The 20,623-nt window shown below is 38.7% G+C and overlaps 1 protein-coding gene across 1 annotated transcript in view; it reads right to left on the bottom strand.

Moving 5' to 3' along the window:
- KIAA0825 (KIAA0825 ortholog) overlaps positions 1-19,991 on the bottom strand; it is a 53,986-nt gene extending 33,995 nt beyond the window's left edge. The window contains exons 1-2 of the mRNA XM_010578030.1: positions 19,641-19,991; positions 9,261-9,350 (exon numbers count right to left, since the gene is read on the bottom strand). The gene's annotated coding sequence lies outside the window, so the exon portion shown is untranslated. The remainder of the gene's footprint in view (positions 1-9,260; positions 9,351-19,640) is intronic.
- Positions 19,992-20,623: the final 632 nt, after the last annotated feature.

Raw genomic sequence — 20,623 nt, 5'->3', positions numbered from 1 at the left:
TCCTCACGCCGGAGCAGGGGGATGCCGCCCAAGATGGGTGGGACTCCATGGGGAAGCCCGTGCTGGAGCAGGCTGTGCCTGAAGGACTGCAGCCCATGGAAAGGACCCACACTGGAGCAGGTCGTGAAGGACTGCAGCCCATGGAAAGGACTCACGTTGGAGAAGTTCATGGAGGACTGTCTCCTGTGGGAGGGAACCCACGCTGGAGCAGAGGAAGAGTGAGGAGTCCTCCCCCTGAGGAGGAAGGAGCGGCAGAGACCGCTAACCTGTGGCAAGCTGACCCCAACCCCCATTCCCCTGCACTGCCGGGGGGGAGGTGGAGAAAATCAGGAGTAGGGTTGAGCCAGGAAGGATGGAGGGGTGGGGGAAGGTTTTTTTAAGATTTGGCTTTATTTCTCATTATCCTACTCTGATCTGATTGGTAGTAAATGTCCAGGTTTTGGCTGGGATAGAGTTAATTTTCTTCCTAGTAGCTGGTATAGCGCTATGTCTTGGATTCAGTATGAGAACAATGTTGATAACACACTGATGGTTTCTGAGTTGCTAAGTAGTGTTTGGACTAAGTCAAGGATTTTTCAGCTTCTGATGACCAACCAGAAAGAAGCTGGAGGGGCACAAGAAGTTGGGAGGGGAAACAGCCAGGACAGCTGACCCAAAGTGGCCAAAGGGATGTTCCATACTATGTGACATCATGCCCAGTATGTAAACTGGGGGGGCTGGCCTAAAGGGGGGGGGGGGCACAGATTGCTGCTTGGGAGCTAACTGGGCATCAGCTGGCAAGTGGCGAGCAATTGCATTATGCATCACATAATATGGTTTTGTATATTCCAATTCTTTTATTATTATTGTTGTCATTTTATTGTTGTTATTATTATCATTATTAGTTTCTTCCTTTCTGTTCTATTAAACTGCTCTTTTCTCAACCCAAGAGTTTTGCCTTTTTCTTTCTGATTCTTTCCGCCATCCCACTGAGTTGGGGGGAATTGAATGAGTGGCTGGTGCTTTGTTGCTGGCTGGGGTGAAACCATGACAGTAAATTAAATTTGTTTTTTTTCCCCAGGTTGAGTTTGGGTTTTGCCTGTGACCATAACTGGTGAGTGATCCCTCCCTGTCCTTGTCTCAACCCACAAGCTTTTTGTTATATTTTCTCCTTCTCATCCCATCATGGCGGGGAAGTGAGTGAGTAGCTTTGTGGTGCTTTCTTGCTGGCTGGGCTTAAACCACAGCACCTTGCTCTTCAGACTAAACCCACTGACAGGCATTAGAAAACACAGCCTGATTCAACTAACCTCCCCTTTAATGAATACTAGACACCAGGAGACAGAGATGGATTTCAACAGAATCGGGATATTTTCCAAATTGTGAGCATTTGGCTAAGTAACATGGTAAAATCTGCATATTCAGGAAGCACAGCTCTCCCCCAAGTCTAACTGACCTAGAGTAAGTCCACAGAAACTGTAGACTGAATTTTAAATGTTCTTCTAATTAACTATTCTACACTTTGTGGTGGTTTTTTTTCCTGCACTTAGAAGTACTTGTGCACACAAAGCATTTAAAGAATACCACCACTGAATGATGAAATGGAGATACAGAAATAAATACGAAGATATGTAGTTGACATTTGTCACTGTTTGTCCCCAAATGAAATTCATTTATTAGCGGGAAAAAAGGAAAATCCTTCCAATTTCTTTCAAAGTGACAGTCTTTCACTTGTACACTTTATACTATGATTAATAGTTAACAATAGGCTACATAATACACAGCTATAACAGAATGCTGTTTACAATGAATTACGTCCTATCAGTAGCTGAAGGAGGTAAAGAGTATCTGTAACTCTACGAACCAATAGATGCTTGGCCTGGAATTGGCAGACAGCTAACTTGCTTCTCCCTCTCTCTGTGTAACCCCACTTGTCTCTAACTTCTTTGTTACTGCTTTTTGTCAGGTGGTGAACTCCTGTAGCTAAAGTGCGCTCTGTCAACTCCCATTTGGTATTAACATCAGAATGCCATCTCCCAGCTGTTATCGACTGCTGAACCCATGCTTCTAGGCTGAGCGAACCTACCTCCACCATTTTAAGTACAACATCATTAATATTTCCTTGCACTGAAAGGAGACACAAGGTCACTAAAACAGCCTACCTGCTGACAGTGCATAAGCATCCTATAGCATTGTAACACTACTAACAGCATAACCTGTGAAAAAGTATAAGCATTTTGTAACTCAGCTAAACAGAAGCACACAACTGCAAAGGAGTAAACAGAAACTTATGGTATGGTTGCACAAATGGAGCTCAAGAAAACATGTGCAAACAGGACAATGTGCAAGGTTTGAGAAAAGTATACAAACATAGCAGGAAATATGTCTGTTGGAAACAGAAGAATCCTGCAGAATAAACAGAAAAGATGCCTCGCAAAACCAAGTCCTGATTCTGAAAAACTAAATTGTTGAGAGCAAATGAGATCGATCCTCTCTATCTCTTTGACGAGGAGGTTAAGAAGCATAAAATACAATGGAAAAAATTTGGGGCCAAGTTGCTCATTGGGTTCACGCTTTTCCTCATTAAGAGCTTGAGGCTGGCTGCTTCAGTAATGAAGACTATCAAGGACCAAACCCATCAACAGTAGCTATGCTGCATCAGTTTTGTGGTACTGTATACTCACAGTTTAGGATAAGCTTGTTAAGGACTGTTTTAGTCTTGTGTGATAATGACTGATAACAACTAAGAACTATGTGTATTGTTTATTAATGTCAAACTAGTAAAGTATTGCTTTGAAGTGTGAAACTGGGCTGATTTATCTGTCTTATACACACGATCAACACAGCAATCTTCTAACTCCCTAAATGATAAATATACACTCACTTACATTCAGTTCCAAGTGTCATGCTGTTGTGAGTAGAGTTCCATTCCCAATTCCACTACACATTACTAACTCCACTACAGAGCAGAAGTTGGGTAAACCACCTACTCCTATTCTTTAAATTTGATTAAAACAGGAACACTATTTCCTTCCTCCCCTTTCCTTTGTCCTATTAATATTGTAAGCTCTTCTGATTAAGGACTGTCTTTTACTATGCCTAGCATCAACCACAGCTGAGACAGGACCTCAGGTTGATAGGCACTACTTCTATCAAAACAGAAAACTGTAATGCTAATCTAACTTTTTGATAGTACAAGTACACATACATGCTTCTGCAACTACAGAAATAAGCATTTCATTTCTTGCACAGGAGTAGCTCACTGCTGTGTCTTATACCTCCCTCTAAGACTGTCCTGTAGATGCATTTTCAATCCTCACTTAATTCAGCATCTATTTCAGGGTGGTTGTCTGTGTTTCACATTCCCCCCTCCAGCCCACATCAGGGTCTGGCACCCTCCTCTCACACCATGAGTTTTGTGTGCTCTGTTATCAGAGCGCCTCCTGTACCAGTGTCCCCACCATGTTTTCAATGCCACTCTCTTCTCTAATGACAGTCCTTATTTTGCAAGTCTGCGAACAACTCTGTGTAACCTCTTTTCCCTCAGTCATTCTGCTCCCTTACCCCTTTTGTTCTGGGAGATGAATCACTCTGGATGCTAATATGCTTCACTCTACTGTGAAGATAGGTGAAGATGAGAGACGGGACTTGCTACACTGGCATGGCTTAACTGTTCAAACGTTGCATGACGTTGTTTGAAAGATATGAAGTTATGGCTATGCTAAATAACAGCAAAGGCTTTCATGTGTCACCTCTTTTCCTTTCAGTTCTCTAATTTCCTATAAAATTGTAAGAGACTACACTGAAAATTGTCCCAAAATAGAATTTTTTGCAAAGTTCTCATACTGGAAAACAGAAAAGGAAACCACATAGAAATGAGAGCAACCTTCAAACTTAACTAATCAGATGTCTTCTACACTAACTTGCCTATTCAAAAATTGAAAGTTTACCTATACAACCAAGAGATAAAAGAAAGGACTAAGATTAAATAATACATTGTATACTCACTAGATACCAAAAGATGCATACAGTGTGCAGCTAATGTATCTTCAGCAATTAAAAATTCAGCTATATGAATATTGCAATAATTTAAGTTTTTAAATTATTTACCTCAAAGTGGCAGAAACGATCACTATTTAAAAATAACATGCAAGATGCAAGTCATGAAAAATTGATGTGAAACAGCAATCTTTAAGACTTGAGCTCACTTTATGCAAAACTATTAATGCTAAAAAATCCTACCAAAATTCAAGTCATTGTAAAAAGAAATTTTATGACTTGTTCCATCAATTCTTAACCCTCAGTTTTATTCCCTCTGAAGTATACTAGCAAGCTGTATGAACTCAAAAAAAAGGATAAAGAGTTGTTGCTTAAATCAAATCACAAAGGAGAAAATTAAATTTTCTGAACCACTCTTTTTCCTCCCATTTGCCCCTCTAGTCTTTTGTTTTCTGCTACACTCCCCCCTTCAAATTTCCCAATGAAAATAAATGCTGGATGGCTTTGTGTTAAGTCAGAAAAATAATCTATAACTGCATTTTACTGTATTTGCCGCTTAACATATCCCAACAGTGAACCTAACATTTAGAATCTATCATATCAACATAGTCGTCATGATCCAAGCTGCAAATAATAGAGAGTGTCACTGTCAATTTTGCTTTCTCACACTTCCTTCCCTTCACTTCATCTGATTTTAATAATCCCTGTCAAACCACAAACAGTCCAAATTACCTTCTTGACACAGAAGCTTTCAAGGAAGAGACAGAATCTCAACTTTCATTTAGCGACTACAAAAGCAAGCTGTCCGACTGGACAAATATTATTTCCACTCTTGACAATCTCTACAGTAAAGCATGCTTTTTAATTTTCACTGAAGCTGCCAAGAGTTTGAGATAAGCTTCTTGTTTAGTGTAGACTGACTCACAGGATTAGCAAACCAACAACTGTAATTGTGTTTAAAGAAGCCAGCACTTTCAAGTCAAAGAAAAAATTGCTTGCAAAAGGTGACAATTCCATGTCATAAGCTAACTGAATTAAGAAAAAGATTATACAAATAATTTCAATTTAGTAGATCTTATAGGATCTGTTTCAAGATAGTTTTACATTTCTAAGATTGACCAAATGGTTGCTGCTAAGATGTAATATAAATCAGAATTTCAAAGAGGACAACTTTATATTCAACTACATCAGCAACAGTCTAAGGAAGGTTAGCATGTGACAACAGGAAATGTTCAAGGCAAATAAGCTTCCGCAAAAGGATGGATCTGTAATCATTTTCCCCTCTGTTGGCTTGTCTTCAAAGTAAGCTTGATAACATAACTCGCTGCTTCACATATATCAGTTTAAAAGTAATTGATTTCTCTGATGAGGCACAGTATTGTATAATTAGCATTCTATTTGAAGTTTATGTGGATTAATCAAAGCATAATACATTTTTACAGAAAATATTTTCTTCACATAGACACAGCAGTCTCTCTAATCATCTGGAAGTCTATTGCTTTTTAGTATTTTGACTTATTTAAAGTTGTAATCAGGTTTTGAAGTGTTACTAGGTATGAAAAAAGAAAACAGAATAACCAAGATGCTTCCCATCAGAAGCCTCACGTGAAGTATTTGCTTAAATACCTCAGACTGCCTGTCCCACGCACAGGCCTAATTTAAGACTAATCAAAGCTGTTTTAAGAGATTCTTTGGTAACTAGTCAGAATACACCAAAACAATAAAAGCCTATCTTTGAGGAATCCATAAAATCACTATGAAATACAGAGGTATATGCCAAGGTGGTGTTTAGAGTTCCACAACAAGAGAATTATGCTTTCTACTAATACAGCAACATTTTAGTGTTCTTTTAACAGTTTGGGCTGGCAGCTGGCTCTCCATGATCTCCCATCTTCATGGCCAGACATCCTCCTGCTTGCCTTTTTATTTTGTTGTCCTTGTTAGCAATGAGTAAGAGTTTTAACAGCTTACTGTATTTTTCTCCTTCAGCACTGCTAGCCAAAGCACAATTTTGATACTCAGCAGTACATTGATTCTACCACAGGTCTGCATCAGATTAGACCTGCATGTTCTTTTATTCTAAAAAAAGGATCAGATCAAAAGATCACCTAAAGGAGAAAAAAAATTATATGAGAAACACACAGACAAAAGGTATTCTCAGTTTTAATTAAAAGGACATTGATTTAAGTCTCTTTAAGTAAGTGCTTAGTCTTGACTATGTCTTGACTTCTAGGTAACTATCAGTTTGAATCCAGTGCAGAACTCATAACGGATACCAGCTAGCTCTATGCATTAAAAAAGCACAGATTATGTATCATTTAGGGTTTAAGCACTACCAAACACAATGGAAGTAGGAGATAGGAAGGGCATCTCTAGAACAGTATTTTAAAGTACAAATGCACTGACCGATATGAAAGTATGTATACACCACATGTACTTAATGGTAATCAAGTTAATTGTACAAAACTAAACCTTGTGTCTAACTGGTTTGCAGTTCTGTAACTACCAGGAAAGCTAGATTTTTAAATTATTCTTTTTTTTTTAAAGACAGGAATGTCTTACTAATTCATAAGCCATATACAAATGATTTTTTCAACTAGTTGCTCAGAGGTAGTCTTTATCTTCCCAGAGCATCCTCTGTACTTCAATTCAGTTTTGTCTCACTTTGTTACATCTTTATTTCGTGGCAAGAAGTGCCATCACAACTATGATGCCACAAAAGCAAAAAAAAATGCATAAGCAAGTGGCACTTTTAAAGAATATTTATCCACAATACCTTTCCATTGCTGCTGAAAAAGCAAGAAAGGAAAATAAAGGAATAGTTATAGTGAAAAGAACTTCCTTCTTCTTAACGATCTCTTAAACTATTCTCTTGCACTCCAGCCTGAAGCTCCTCATCATAGGGCAAAGCAAGAGTCCTGCAGCTGGCAGCTCATGAAAGAAACATCTCGTACTTCACGGTGAAGTTCATTTACCTCTATACTGTTAATCTGTATATGCCATGGAAATGCCATGTGGCTATGATTCAAGAATACTCATGGAGAGCTCTGATACATTCTACCCACTCTTCTGGGAAGATGCTGTGTCAAGAATACTATTTCACAACAAGGTAAGAGGCAACAGTGTTAAAAGGTGGGAGGGGGAATTGTAACAAAATGCATTCACACAGGGGAAAATAAATCCTTCTTTGGAACCAGACCAGGTCATAAACTACCCTGTAAGAAGGAAAGACAATCAGCTGATTTGTGATGCAGAGAGGGGTTCCTCCTCCCTATCATCTTAAACAACTACTATAAAGATATTATATTAAATTCTCTAGTGGAGAAAGCACTTAGCCTTTGGTTTCATGATTAAGAGGGCAAGTGTTCATAAATATCTTACAAGTGAACGCCATGCACTGTATTATTTCTTACATAAGTACAAGACTCTCAAATGAGTTGTGCAACCAGCCAAGAAGTGGAACTACAGTGTAAACAATGTGCACTACTTGCCTATCACATGAAATAAATCTTTTGCTTCAGAACAAAACTGGACTGAAAACTAAGATCTAATTTTTTTTTTTTTTGCAAGGAAAGACTACATTTCAGGTTTCTAGAGGGAAAGAGAGGGGGACACCATAGACAAAAAAAAAAGGAGTAAAAACTTCTTTCTAGAGTCACATTAACATTTCAGCAAATTTCTTTTTCCTTATATTAATTTCATAGCATTTTATAACTTTTTAAAAGTTAAAAATTAATAAGCCATGTAAGATTCAAGCTGGAACCTTATATTACAATCAAATTTTTAAGGTTCAATTTATATATTTTTAAGTTTAACTGCCTAAAACTGAGTATAGTAACAACTCTAGCAGTATATCCTTCAGAAGCACGAGTTGTAACCAAATCTATTTTCAGATAAGAGTTCTACATTGAACCTTAGCATTTCAACCCTATTCTATTGATCTGCAAGATAAATTATGCTTGTTGTGACCCAGCCAACAGCAGGTGGTCCCGGCCCAAGATTCCCTTCACTGGTACACCACCAGGAAACAGTATGGAGGATGATACAAGCGCAGACAAAACATCCAATGAGAAAAACAGTTAATGGTATGTACTCTGAAAAATGAAGTAAGAGTTCAGGGATAGAAAAGGGAAGGAGCATTTATTGAAACGACATATTTTTTCCTAGATAAGCTGGTAATAAGTGACATTACAATACCCTGCCTCATGCTAATCTTTGGAGCCAAACATTGTTCAGGAACTTTAAGTTTGTTCTGAATAAGAGAATCAAAAGTCTATTGCTTTGCAAGTGTGTATCATGGAATGGCATTGAACAAATAATTTGATTTTTAATACCAAGGCAGACTGGAATATTTTTCCATTTTTGTCTTCTATCACTGTGTGCACCAGGGAGAAGTTTATTACAGGAAAAGAACCAAGTGCAGTGTATTCCTCACACACCCTATATCTGCATTACCTGACAGAACTCACATGCTCCCAGTCAAATGGCATGGTAAGAATTAAAAACATTGTAGAGCCTACTATTCCTATTTCAAATAATCCACTTCTTTATCTGTACTACAAGATAGTATAGCTCCCTAAACCACTTCTTCTTAGAATGATTACAAGTTTTTATTCAAAGTAGATTTTTGTACTATTATACGCTAATGGCAATGCAATAAAAAGAGTGGAGAGAAATTGATTGTACTGAGAAAAGAGATTCAGACAACTTGAGAGATAGGCCACATTTTCTGACCCTTTCTTCACAGGGTCAAGAGAGGTTATTAGGGTTTTCTGTGTATTACAGAACAGGCTGTATTCTGCTCCAAATGTAATAAATATTAGGGACTGTTGCACCTAAGCAAATGCTGTAAAGTACAATATGCTTTTCAAAAACAGTGGTCTCAATTCGCTTCCATAATAACCATGAAAGTCCTTACTACAAAGAGATACCCTATTCAGATTTCTGACAAAATTATACTAATCCAAAGTTTATAACTTTCCATTTCTTAACAGTTAAAACAGCTAGTCATTTTTATAGCTGCTGTAAAGAGATAAGATTTTATAAAATGGTTAATCTGAACAAAGCTTGCTTAGAACTTTTTAAAAACTTCTAAATGTAGCATCTCCTACATTTTCTTCAATCAATAAATTTCATATATATTCTTCATTAGTACCAATAAGCACTTTCCTAGAAACTTCACAGGTCTCATCTAACCACCCAGTTAGAACTTGTTAAGCATTTATAGTTTACAGCAAATCAATTTCAGAATGTATCAATGTACAATTCACATTAATACATACCTTCAGTGAGTACGTTCTCTCTGTAACTGAAATCTTGTTTTCAGTTTTAAGGGACTATGCACAGCATTCAGTTAATAGTTCATCGTGGTCCTATGTAAAAAGAAGGTATTAAAATTACTAATAGGTAGTATTTGAAGAACTAACACTTTCACAGATAAATATCCTAGTTGCTTAAGTATTATATAAAATTGCTCACACAGTAAGACAGTATGCTTCTTAATTCCAACTGCTAAATAACAGTCCAAGTTCAAAATGTTAAAAAAAGTTTTAACTTTAGGAGCCTCCATTTCTGCTGATACTTACTACACAAACCATGGTGCTACATAACACTTCACTTTGTTGTTCCAAAGGTATAAAAGCAATGGCAAGAAGACATGTAGGGGATGGGAAACTAGAAGGCCACAGAATATCCCAAAATAACATAGTAGCTGTAAGAAATGCTTAGGCAAGGCCCACATAGCTCAGTAGTTTCAATGAGAATAATCTACCTTGTGGTCACACACTTGTAGAACAATCAGCTTAGAAAACAGAAGAGGTGGAAGTTTGAGATGAACATTCCATATATGAAGAGGGCTTACAAGAAAGATGGAGAGACTTTTTACCAGGGCCTGTAGCGACAGGACAAGGGGCAAAGGTTTTAAACTGAAAGTGGGTAGATTTAAATTGGACATAAGGAAGAAACTCTTTACTATGAGGGTGGTGAGGCACAGGAACAGGTTGCCCAGAGAGGTTGTGAATGCCCCATCCCTGGCAGTGTTCAAGGCCAGGTTGGATGGGCTTTGAGCAACCTGGTCTAGTGGAAGGTGCCCCTGCCTATGGCAGGGGGGTTGGAACTAGATGGTCTGTAACGGTCCTTTCCAACCCAAACCATTCTGTGATTCTACAATTCTATGACTGTATTAAAAGAACTAAAGATGGACTGTTGCATCGAGTAGTGGTTGTGGACACTAACATAATGAATCAAATCACCTAAAAACTAGCTCAGCAAAAATATCCTTCCAACCTTCTGTGGCAGCCACTTACCCTGTGCAAGCCCATTTATCCCCATTTACCAGGCAGCTGTAATAACCACTGATGATGGCACAGGGCAGGTGACTGCAGTGAGTGGTTGGTGCAGTCCTGCCCACTTGGCAGCAGTGCCAGTTTATGCTAGATTAAATTGACAAAACTCTGTTGAAAATGATAGATTGCCTGCATTAGACTTACAGACCTTGAGAAATCATCTCTAAAGAGGAACTGAAAGGACTGTGTTTACACATGCATGCTAACTTACCTGAATAGAAAGTTCCATTATGTTTAACAGCAATAAAATGGGAAAGCGTATGTAAGAAATAACAGGAAGTATCCTGCTCACCTACTTTTGCTTCACAATATTTTAAGCAATTAAAAATATTTTTACAACGCTTTCTACATGCATTAAACTCTTTTTTTATTCAGTACTGTTTATTAAGAAGAAAGTGGTTCTTTATGTGCAAAAGAATTGGGAACTCTTAGCACTTTCCAGGCTTTTAGCTGTAGTACCCCAGGACTAAAGTTCCTCTAACTCAGAAGTTCTGTAGAAGAATCAGCAAAGACGAGCAAAGGAAGTTTAAACGAATCGCATGTAGGTTTGACAATGGGATAGCCACTGTTCTTTGACCAATACTTTCACATCTGTGTTTTAAATTAAGAAGAAAACCAATAACGCCTGTACTTTTTCCACTGTTTTTATTACTTTTCTGGAAATGGAGGCTATGCAAAAATATATATAAAAAATGACAGTAAGGTTGTAACTCCAGCCCACAAAAGTCAAGAAATTTAAAGTTAGTCTGACATTCAATCCTTAAATCATGCAATTGTGCTTCTTTTTTAAAAAGCAACAATGCAAGTTAATGACAAGTTGTCAGCCCTAACTTTGAATTGCCTGAAGTTTGTCATTTGGTGTTTGTGTCACAACCTTAATGTTATTTAAATGTAGTTTTTAGTATCTATTATTTAAAAAGGTCTACTTTACGACAGCAAAAAGCTTTGATGGAATAAACCTCAAAGTACACTGTAGTGCTGGTATGCCACTTCATTAGAAGTAGTGCATAAAACATATGCTGTTGACAAATCTAATTCATTAAAGGTGAGGTAGATGCACTTTAAAACAACTGGATGGCATCATTATCTACAGTTCCTTTTATAAATTATTCTTCTTTTCCCTTTTGACTGAACTTGTCAGTGCTCCCTTTTCAGACTGTGAATGTTTTTGCCTTAAAATTCAATACCTTCAACATGTTTGGACAAGTTAAATAAGTAGCGTATTTGCTAAAACTAAAATTGTAAGCAGAAACATTCACAGTGATTATTTCACCTATATTAACTAATGAGAAATAAAATTAAGCCACAATGTATAAGAGTTTCAGCTTATCAAACATAAAATTTAAAAATGAAGAGAAGAGGAAATTACAAAGTACAACAGAGTAACATTCTGGCAGCATTTTGCATTGCTATTCAGATGACTTGGATTTGATATTGAGTTGAATTTTGCAAGAGAGAAGAAGATCAGGCACATCACAGAGCTGACAGCTGACATATTTAGTTATAAAAGGAAGAATTTCTAACTATATTACTCAGACTTTTAGGCAAAGACCAGTATTGGTATAGGAACTAAAGGCTATAGAAGGGTCCATAAATAAAGTTGAGCTAGTATTTAAAGCATGGCCCATCAGTGGTGAATTCCTTGAACAACCTTCCAACAGATAAAACCCATGTAACTAGTCAAAAACTGATCAAACTCCATCTTAGAATATTGTTGCCTGTGAGAACATGTAAATTTTTCTCCTCAGCCCAGAAAGAATGAAGTCCTTCTATCACTGTGGTCTCTAAAACCCAAATCATAGTGCAGGAGCTTCATTGAATCAATTGAAAAATAAGGTGAAAAAAAATGCTTTTGAGGACTAAATATAACACGATTTATGGTTAAATCCACTAATCACATATTCAGCAAAATTCTGAACTACACTGTATACAGGGAGACTAGGAAAAAAAAAATCAAAGACTCTTAATCAAGGATTCTTTCTCTAACATAATTTTCAAATCCTTATAAAGTGATCCAAATCTACCCATTAAAAAAATACAGAAATTTTTGCATAGAATGCATAATTATATTTCAATATGTCAATACTCTGTACAAATATTTTGTAATGAATTAGCTGGATTAGCAAAGAATTTTGCCTTGTTCAAGACCATGTACAGCACATAATACCACGCTACATATTTCTATACAGACACATGTACGCATACACATTTTTAACTAGATGCAGTGTCTCAGATTAATTCTATATTGTCTCTTGCAGAGACGAGCTCATTCCGATATAACATGTATCCTGAAAATTTAAGAGGTTGACGTTTTGCTTAGAAAAAATTGGCATATGAGTAACTTAAATATGGAAACACCTCCGAATATAATTCACCGAAGCCTATTTTATGCCTCCACGGATTGGAGCAAATCAGTTTCTGCAAGCAGCTCTAAATGTTTAACCTAAAAACTGACAGATTAATTTACCACATTTCAATCAGCATCTACCATTTACCTCATAAGATTTACATCATGTATGTCCAATATGCTACACATGCAATTCTCCTAATTAGTCTCCCCATTAATCCTCATCCTGCTCTTTTTTCGTTTTGTTCCCTCCCCTACCATACTGTCTTTACAGTCCCATGAGTGGAACAGTCATATTTGTTTAAGCCTTCCGCCACTAAAACATGGGAAGAGTTAGCTGCAGATGGACAAGAGTACAGTGGTATCTCCACTCGAGGAGACACATCTCAAACGCCACCTGTCTCCAGAATCCCTTAGTGAACTGAATTCAAAATCATTCCACTTACAACATTCTTGTTACTGAGAAGATCCATATCCTATTGACTGCTGGTACTAACAACTCTTCTTGTAGAGTAATTTCTTAGATTCTGTGAAGCGGGGCTTCTGTTTACCTCTAAACAACAGGGAAGTAGGACTTTGGGTACCTAAATTCCACTCTGGTCTGCCTAATAAACCTTTGAGGATGCTGCTGGGAGTGGGGAGGCAGGAAAAGGAGAGAAACAGGGCTGGCATCCTTAGAGAGTTTACACTTACGCAGAAGAGCCCATAATGCCTTCCCAAAGGAAGCTTTTGTGCCCCCCAATATTTCCCGAAAAGATGCTCTGTTCCCAGTCAGGGATTTCAGTCCTGCTCTTACTTCAGCCCTTACTGATGATCTTTATGAGCAATAATGTTGCTAACCACACAGCCCTTCTGTCAATACTGGCACTCCAGATGGGAGAAACCACTGACAGCAAAAAGCTTCTACACTAATAAATGTCACTGCTTCATTGGGAAAGTGGAAGAAAAGAGGGAGATGCCTAATCTATGCTATTGCTTCAAAGAAATTCTTGTGCGTAAGGGGTTGCCAAAGCACCCCTTCTGCAAAAGGTCTAGCCACTTTTTCTGCAATCCTTACGTTATTTTCAGGAAGCTATTTGGAGGACCTCACCAACTCTCATAAAGCTCCTGGGACTACAGATCACAAAAGGACATTGCTGTCTCTTTCCTTGAGGGAACATTTCCCTCATAGCATAGAGTGGTATCTCTGGATGGGACAAGGACTCACATGTCTTACATCTGGGTATGCCAAAGCCAAGTAGAATCACATAGTCATCTTCACAGTTAACAAAACTCCACTTCTCTTAACTCTCAAGTCTACCAGCGTGATGGGAAACAATCAGTCATTAAGCAAAACTTCTTGTTCATCCAAATTAATTCTTCACAAGACTCAGTGAAAAAAATAAAGATTATGGATATTCGGCTTACTTTGCATTGAAACAGACCTCAAAGCCTATCTGAAGAGAAACCCACTTCCTTATGGCAATAGGTAACTACATTAATATGATCTGGGTTTTGCTATTACTCTGACAGTTAATTTTGGATTTATTCTTTGGTAAATGCTGTCTACTTTTTGAGTCTACTAGACAACGATTTCTGATAAAAAACACCAATTAACACATTATTTTAGTACTGAATGCTTCGAGACACTAAAGAGACACTGCTATCCCAGGGTAAGCTTGCCTTCAGCGGCAACCTGGAATTCTTAGGGATGGATGACAAAGAAAGTTATAAGAATACAGTATTTATCTGCAAGAGCTGCTGATGACAGGGGTTTCACTTTAACTTAAGGGACAACTAAACAGTTAGTTACAAGAACTGCTGTGATACTCTGTTAACCTCACCTTAAGTACCAAATCTACGTCTGATACCTGTATGTCACAATTTTCTATAATCTTCCAGTTACATATGGTAAGATACATAGACAGAACTGTAACATACTGTAGGGTATTTTGACACCAGCTTGCTCTTGTACCTTCTTTATCTTCCGTATTATAATTTATGCCATACCTTCTCCTAACTTCTTTTTAGTAATTTTTCTTTCTCCTCCCATCCACAATTATGTACACCTTTTGCCTACCCTCTGTACTGATCTCAAGTATAACAAACAGCAGAGAAGGTAAAAAGTGTACATGCAACACGTTACCCCACTGGTTACATCATGTCTAACTTGATTTTCTAATGTCTGTGAGCCAGGGTTCATATTTATCTGCATTGTGGGGCATCAATCATGCTGTTGGTAGTTGTCTAATAATAAATAAAACTGGAGGGGAGGGGGTATTGCAGAGAAGAAACCATCCTGAAATATTCTGAGAATATATACATTGCTATTTAACAACATACAATTATTAAGAAAAATTTATAATTTCTGCTACCATTACACACATTCACCATTCTGACTGCAGTTACTTAGAGAAGAATAATACACAAAAGACAAAAAAAAAGCATTTTAAACCACATCCAAAAATATTTTAAAAAAATTCAACAAACACAATTTGAATGAGCTTATGTGGATCCTCAAAAAAAAAAAAAAAAGAAGGTGAAAGGACTTTGATGAAGGAAAATTGGCTGACCACATCAGAATGGATCTCCTATGTAGGTGAAAATATTAGAAGGTCAGTGGGGGAATTAGGTCAATTAAGTATTCCAGGCAGGTATAGTGAATTTAGGTCAGGGCAGGAGAACAGTAATATAATTAAGAAAGAACGTCCAAGCAGCCAGAGACTAACTTATGTCCAGCAAGGACAAGAAACCTGAACTTTACGTTGTAGGAAAGGTTAAGTATTAAATGCAAAATGAAATTATTCCACTACCTGTGTATTAAAAGAAAAAAACATACAAACAAACAAAACCTTATTCCAAGTCATGAGTGACTGAAAGTGCGCTAATGAGGTGCAGTACACCAATTCATTAATGAGTGAACTAATACACATAAAGTATATAGCTTGGCACCGTTTACAGAAGAGTTATTGAACAAATTGCTGAACACCGTTCTGTGCTCTCTACATTTGTCCCTCAACCCTGATTCACTGACATACATTAACAGAATGTTTGTTGGCAGAAGGGCAGATGAATGCAAGGAGATAGGAAGATAGGCTGAGCTTGCAATGATCAGAAAAGGAAATGTTCTTTGTTAAGAAGAATGATTACACGAAAGAAACACAAATGATACCTCCTGAAAAGACCATAAAGAAGATGTTTTCAAATATAAGTACAAAGTTATGATAGCTGAGAGCTTACATAAGCATCAAGGCTTGAAGAAAAGCAACAATTTTGGCAACGCTTGCTCTGCCATTGCTATATTCATCCGCTCATGAAAGAAACTACAGGTACATTTAGAGAAGAACAATTATTATTAAGAAGCTATTCTAGCTTCTGTGGATTTATACTATGTTTATATTATTTCTAATTCTTGTAATCTCTTATCACTATAGAAGAATATTTAAATTCCTTCACCATTTTGACAAAGCCAGAGTCGGTGCTTTGTACTGAAGACAGACTTACAACATGGACTTAAAACAGGGCACAAAGTTAGATTTTTCTCCACATGAAGGCAGTGTGGAGACACTTCATGCTGTTCTAGCTGTTAAGACTGACTTTTCAGTGTAGCTTCAGTGTGGGGTTTGTTTTTTTTTTACAAAGCTGTGACTACTAAACGTTTGACCAAAATTTGCCTATGGCATTGTGGTTTTTGTTTTGTCAAAGGATACTGCTTAAACAAGTATACACACATTATATTGAGGCAACAGAAGAAAAAAGCTCTAATGAATAACCTTTTCAGCTCTGTAATTGTTAATGATGCAAAGATGTTTTTCTGAATACAATGGCCTTGCTATTTCTTTACCCAATTATTTGCTAACAGGTGGTAGATAAAAGTTCTGTATGTTGCAAAATGTAGGAGAAATTGCTTTTGGATGGCCTTGCAGTTTCTGAAGAAGATTAGGACTTTAGCCCTCTCCGATAACTTAGCTTAGAAGTACCCATATGGATTACGTCAAACTGTATGCTTAGATAATAGAAGCACTAACGAGCACTCTTTAGGATAAGATGAATTAAAACATGCAGAAGATCGCACAGTGCAGAATCATCCGAGAAGGGTCAAGTAGCGGACAAGTGAGGAAGACTACTGAAGACCACCAGAGGACTCCTGAAGACCACCAGAGACCTCAAGTACACCTGTGTGAAGGACATCTACATATGATAATGAGTTCCTGGAAAATTAATGAATATGCAAAACTTTTCTCAGAAATCTGATGAATATGTATATAGAACCTGTATATAAACTATGCAATTAACCTGACCAGGCACACACAATAGGAGGAGAAATCCCCTGTGTGCCCAGCGCTGCAATAAAGGATACCCGCTTCATAGTCTTCTGACTATTGAGTCCTGATTTCAGCTTTTCACAGCATCATTAATGAGTCAACTGATAAACTTGTTTGCATGATGGAAAATATTTTAAGCACATAATGCAAAGTAACTTCCACTAGATAAAAAAAACTGTCAGATCATATTTCACAATGGAAGAGATGTTTATGTGTGGATTGTATCACTATCACAATTACTGCAAGAAATTACATAAAATTTTCAGCATAGGAAGTCAAAAGGCTAGTGAGAAACAAAAAATGCAAAAAATAATCCCAAACCCTAAATTGCAAATTTGAGGATGAAGTGGTGAAGCCTTGCAGAAAGAGACTGTGAATTTAAGGACAAGGTTCAACAGTGATCACATTGATCATGGCTATACCAACCAATGAGGCCTGGAGAAAGATAACTGCACATACTATGTGAAGTAAAATAGCCATCTATGGAAAATGTAAGAAGTGAAATTTCAAGGCAGAAGACATGGTGGTAATATGATTATGTGTAGAACATAAAGGAAGCAAAAAGTATATGGTAAAAAGCTGTAACAGTGGAATGGAAACAAAATTTCTCTTTTTTCTGTCTCTCTAGGAAATAAAATTAAAAAAGATGCAGTTACAGAAGTCTGAAAGAGATGGGCACCTGAAACACTGTAAGTAAGCTCTTCTTGTGAAAGAGTAAAAGGAATACTTATTCCTCCGATCTTGCCTTCTTAAAGAACTGAGGACATGGGAGCTGCACAGCAATTCTTGAGAGTCCTTAAATGTAATTAGAAATTCTGTGAGAGAAATACTGTTTGTGTAGCACTGAAAATCACTTCTGAATTTTTATAAAGGATGTCATGTGTACTGTAGAAGAAAAAGTGTAAAAGTGGATATTCATCTAAAATCCAGAGACAAACAGCTTAAATATAGTTTATAATACTGAGCAACTGAACCATATATTTGACAAACACATTAAAAGAACAAAGAAACCTAAAGGTACTGAAAAATATGCCAGTTAAAAAGACTGCTCCGTAGACCTATGGGACCTAATACTAACTCTTGTAAATAAGAAAAAACATAATGAATTAAGAGATATTTAGCTACTATAATGAGATCACGACAAGGATGGAAAAGAACAACATATTTTAGGCTTTTTATGAAAAAATAATAGAGGGAGAGGGTAAGTGAAATCCAAACTTACCAGACATCACTGAAATGAAGGTAAAAACACATTCTTAATTTCTTAAAGCTACACTTCAGTAACAATGTATTTTGAAGTGAAAATAAATATGAAATGTTTGATGTCTCAGTTATTTTGATTCCACATATTTTATGTGCCAGGGACAAGAAAAAAACAAATAAAAACTAGAAGACATTTCATTCTCAAAGGTAACAAATGGTCATCATGTAAGTATGCAACTTCTTTACTAGTAGCTAGTTTACAGTACTGTGTGCTGAAATTTATCGTACTGTAGGCTGAAGACTTCCCCAGCCTGTTAGGAGCCCTGTGGCATAAAACTGGTATTAGCTACCAGTTAACTAATGGTTAGTAGCTAGTAGTAGTTAATAAAACTGTTTACCAGAAAGTAAAAGTTTGCAAGAATTAAAATTAATATCTTTACAGTGCTGACAACTCAATCCTAAAGGTATAAAGGTTCAACAGGTACAAAATAGAAAATGCAACTAACCTTCATTGTCAATAAAGAAATGCAAGCAATAAATACAGCCATTTAAGTCTGAATATTCAAGTAGCTGTTTAAAGATTTTTAAATGCCACTTATACGAAAACTAATGACAGAGATTGTTGACGGTTACTTCTTCATGCTTGCATACAAAAATATAGCTGCAGTGTTAAGGAAACAGAAGATAGGAAAAAAACTTCCATAAGCATTAATGGTACCAGAATACTTTATAAACAGCAACACAAGACCCATCTGAGCCTTGGCAGAACTATTTTTCCATTCTGCTATTTGGTAAACTCTGAGAGATTTAAAACCAAGTGTCCAATGTGCTGCCAAATTTTAGATGTCTGGAGCTAGGTGGGTTTGGTTTTATTTCCACAGGAATACCTATGTTTTGTAGCAGTGGTGACGTCAAAGCATCGCTTCTACTGATCTAAGCTGCAGCGACAAACACTCAGCACTTGTTAAAGTTTTGCTGTACGTATCTCAGTTTACAGGTCTTAAAAATCAAACAGCTGCCTCAATGAGTACAGAGTGATTTGTCCACTACCACATAAGAATTTTATGGAAGAGGAGAGTAGCATTCAGTTCTCTAAGGAGGCAATCCGATCATCTTGTTTTGGCTTGAATCAGGATGTGTGCCTTCTACTCTCCAACCACATAAAAAAGGAACAAAAAAGAAAGCGTTCTACAAAGCTAATTTTATTCATTATGAAGCGCTAAGAGATCTCTTGTGTGCTATCCATTCATTGCATTACATGACACAGGAATCAAGTCAAAAGTCATCCCTCAAATTCACAAGGGACCAAAATAAAGTTTCACAAGCGGTCATAATCTTGGCATTTCTACATTTCTAAATTGAGTGCTTGAGGTACAATCTGAATATTATTTTGACCTTTTTATGTTGCTCTGTAATTCAAAAAAAATCAAACACTGACTTCCACAACGGAGAGTCAGTACCCACTTGATCAGCAGGGCAGGAATCCCTTCACCGAAATATGTGGCTCGATCATCTGGCGGCAGCGGTACCGGGTCATCCTCCCCGAGGATCAGCCATCATGTGGCGCAAGAGAATCTGAAAGTTGCTCCGAGGTACAGAGAAAAAGGTACGGAGGGTCAGACGCCCCTGGCCCCTTTCCTGACTCTCACAGCCGGCCCGTTCCAGTGGGGAGACACTTCGACCCGCACCCACCTCCAACTCCACCTGCTTCTCTACTCAGCGAGGTCTCTTCCGTCTTCCACCACACAGCCCTACCAGACCGCCTTCCCCTCTTCTAACTCTGCTGAGCAACAGAAACCGGGATTTGCACAGACCCTGAGGCGGCGCCGCCGTCTTTCCCACCTCGCCTCCGGCCTTCCCCCCCGCCACGGCCAGGACCCCTTCCCGGAGGACCCGGGGCCTCTCGGCCTGAGGGAAGCCCTCCCTTTCCCGCCCCGCGCTGAGGCGCGAAGCCGGGCCGCCTCCTCCGCCGCTCCAGCGGGGCCCCCTCAGAGGGGCGGCGGCACCGCCCTCCCGCCGCAGGGGCGGGCGCCCACCCCCGCCTCGGTCAGCCTCGTAACTGCGCGACACCCGGCTGCGCCGCAAGCCGCCCGTCGCCGCGGTGGAGAGGAGGTGGGCCGCAGGGAGGGCCGGGGCTCCGTGGTAGCGGCCTCGGCCTTGACCTGACCTGACTTGACTTGACCTGAGCCGTCCCGCTCGGCGCCGAGACCCAGGTCGTACGGTAAGGGGAGGGGAAACGCAACCCCGCCGGGGCCACTTACCGGGCCGGGCTTTCCCCCCCAGCCGCTCCGCGACGACAGCCCCGGCGACCGCGGAGCGTCAGTGACAACGGCCCGGAACGGCCGCGCCGCCACATCCGGGGGCGGGGCGGGGGAAGGCGGGAACGCCACGGGGGTCGAGCGTGGGGAGCAGCGCCCGGCACGGCCCGGCACGGCCCGACGGGCGAG

This window comes from Haliaeetus leucocephalus, unplaced genomic scaffold, assembly GCF_000737465.1.
Source record: "Haliaeetus leucocephalus isolate CR32 unplaced genomic scaffold, Haliaeetus_leucocephalus-4.0 Scaffold598, whole genome shotgun sequence".
Classification (NCBI taxonomy): domain Eukaryota; kingdom Metazoa; phylum Chordata; class Aves; order Accipitriformes; family Accipitridae; genus Haliaeetus; species Haliaeetus leucocephalus.
The sequence above is the reverse complement of the archived record's forward strand: the minus strand, read 5'-3'. Positions and strand labels throughout refer to the sequence as shown.